The following is a 3,421-nucleotide window of genomic DNA, read 5'->3' as shown; positions in this document are numbered from 1 at the left end:
GAGAGAGAGAGAGAGAGAGAGAGAGAGAGAGAGAGAGACTAGAAGCACATTAAGTGCAATTTGAACCTGCAGTTCTGTTTTCAGGATGGCATGGGTTTAAAATTTAAAGCCAATGTTAAAGCTTGTTAGCAACCCTATTAATTTCCACAGTCTGACATATGTCAGAGTAAAATAAGATACTAAATTGGAAAAACCTACGTACAATGTATACTACTGAAAAGTTTGTGGTCCATAAAAATGTGTAATATTTTGAAAGTCTTATGCTCACCAAGGTAAATACAGCAATATGGTGACATGTTATTACAATTTAAAATAACTGTTTTCTATTTTGATATTTTTTAAAATGTAATTTATTCCTCTGATGGCAAAGCTGAATTTTTAGCATCAATTACTCCCATCTTTAGTGTCACATGAAATCATTCTAATATGTTGATTTACTGCAATTTTTGTATTTTTGTCAATTGTTATTAATGCTTTGTTATTAATAATGTGTCTTGTTATTAGCAGTGTTTGCTGCTTAATATTTTTGTGGAATTTGAGTTTTTTTTTCTCAATATTTTTTGAAGAATAGAAAGTTCAAAAGCATTTATTAAAATAAAATTGTCTATTTGAAATAGAAATCTTTTGTAACATTATAATTATAAATATATGTACTGTCACAGATCGGCCAGACTCAGTCACCTCCCAATCATCACAACGATCCCTCTCACCTGAGCTTTGAGAACCTGCACCTCACCACCCAATCACAACGATCCCTCTCACCTGAGTTCTGAGCACCTGCACCTGTCACTAATCAAGCACCTCATCAACCAGCCTGCATAAAAGCACACCACAGACACCCTCACTGTCCGGTCTCGTATACACGTAGAGGACTCAATGACTTTGCTACTACTTCCATTTGAATACTTCCTGCATTACTTACCTCCTAGTGTCTCCTCGTCTCCAAGTGTCTCCTGTTCCTCCTAGTTCCCGGATCGCTGAGGTGTGTGCTCCTCCTGCCTGCATTCCAGCTCCTGTACAGCCAAAGGCCCGGATTACCCTAATCACCATATCCTTCAAACTATTCCCTCACCATCACATCCTCTGAACCCTACCCCAGTACTCTCTGTGACCCAATAAACCAATTTGATTTATATTAACCTGTTGCGTCAGACCTCTTCCGTTACATGTACTGTCACTTTTGATCAATTTAATGTGCCCTTGTTTAATAAAAGTATTAATTTCTTTCTATTAAATCTTACTTTTTAACAAAGTATGATTCAATAACAAAAAAAAAGGAAAGAAAGAACTGAATAGTAATGGAAATTAAAGCAGCACAACTCTCTTTAGGACTGATAATAAGACTTTTTTTTAATTATTTTTGAGCCTCAAATCAGCATATTAGAATGAATTGAAATGATACTTTACAACATATTTAAATAGAAAACAGTAACTTTAAATTGTAATATTTCACAATATTACTGTTTTTACTATATTTTTGACCAAATAAATGCAGCAAGGTGAGCATAAGAGACTTATTTTCAAAAACATTAAAAATAATCTTAACTATTCCAAACTTTTTACAGGTATAAGTAGACACGAAAAATACCACCAAGCACTCAGGAGTAAAATGTTTTCAACACAACCATCACCTTTTTTGATACAACTTGTGTACGTAATCATGCCAGCGGGCTTGAAACCAGGTCAGTTAAGGGAGAGATGACAGGATTACTTAATAGAAACAGGCCAAAATGTACCTCTATTGCATTTTTGAGGGCTAGTTCACACAGGCCATATATAAACTCCTTGTCTTTATTTTTAAGTCAATGATATGTTAAGATGTGAACAAGCATTTGTTAAAGCAGTGTCAACAGGCCTTAAATCTCCTTATTCTCAGCAAAAGACCCTAGGCATCTCACTTGTATCTCTTCTTGAATTTCAGAAGAGATCTCAAGTGCAGAGATATTGGAAACCTATTTAATTGTTAAATAATAAAAATATATGCACTCAGCTGAACTTTACAATACTTTTTGATCCACTTAAGTTGGACTTATGTATATGTAATTTTTTTACTTCTACTATATGTGAAATACGGTTAAAGTGCACTGCTGAATGTACAGACAAGCATTTATGGTAACTGAAATATATAATGCAATTTCTATTGAAACGCGTATGTCATGTATTTATATTTCGTATGTTTTAACTTTAAATGTAATATCAAAAAACACACTACAGTTCAAATTGTAATGTGCTCTATTATGTTAGTCAACACATCAAAATAAGTGTACTTCTGTAAAGTATGTCAAAAGATTATTAAAACAATGATTTAAAACGTAATTTAAAGTAAAACTTTTCATTTGACATTAGTATAAAGTGCAATGCAATGTGCTAAGTTCAAACAGTCATGCAAATGTACTCTCTTTAAGTACAGTTAAGTGGCATTTTATTTCATTATTATTATTATATTATCAACAAGTATAATTTTTTAAGTACACTACATGTGCATATTCAATACAATTAAGCACACTTCTTTTTCACCATTTAGCAATAATAAAATAACAAGTCACCTTCTATCCAGAACTGTAAATGAAGTGCAGAAGTGCCTGGACATTACTTGATAAGACCAACAGAGTAAGAGAGTCGTGATACAGTCATACAGGTTCATATGATCCACTGTGTTATGACAGACCTGTAGGAGAAAATGTGAATTAATTGACCATTAAGTGGATGCATTTATCCACACAGTAATAAAGTTGGGAGCAGGGGATCAGCCGGAGGAACATCTTCATTCAGAGCTATTGTTGCTGGAGCTCTTGCCACAGAACTCTGGATCCTCATTTCACACACACACACACACACACACCCACACATATACACACACACACACAAACCCACCCCCCAACTCTCTGAAACTTCTGTTAGGCTGAACTCAACACAGCAGACACAAGCTGCAATCACCCACTTCTCCCGAGTTCATTTTAATTGAATGTGGTCCCCGGCACCTAGTAGAATAATGACACCCTTTCCGAGCGAAAGCACTGTTGCATCCAATTACCGGTGGGGGCAGGGGGCTGGTGGAGGCTGGGTGTAAACACACACACACACACACACACACACACACAGACACACACACTGATTCTAAAATACTGATTTGGTGCTCAATAATTTTTTTTGAATTATTATCAATGTTGAAAACAGTTGAAAACAGAAACTGTAATATATATTTTTAATGAATAGAATGTTCAATAGCATTTATTTAAAATATAAATCTTTTGTAACATTATACATGTCACTTTTGATCAATTTAAAGCTTCCTTGCTGTATATATATATATATATATATATATATATATACAGTATATATGATAGGATGTATTAATTAAATAATTCACTCAAAAACTAATTATATCTCAGTTTTTTTTCTTTTTAACAAATTAAATCGT

Source organism: Sinocyclocheilus grahami, unplaced genomic scaffold, assembly GCF_001515645.1.
Source record: "Sinocyclocheilus grahami isolate Dianchi unplaced genomic scaffold, SAMN03320097.WGS_v1.1 scaffold790.1, whole genome shotgun sequence".
Lineage (NCBI taxonomy): Eukaryota > Metazoa > Chordata > Actinopteri > Cypriniformes > Cyprinidae > Sinocyclocheilus > Sinocyclocheilus grahami.
The sequence above is the reverse complement of the archived record's forward strand: the minus strand, read 5'-3'. Positions refer to the sequence as shown.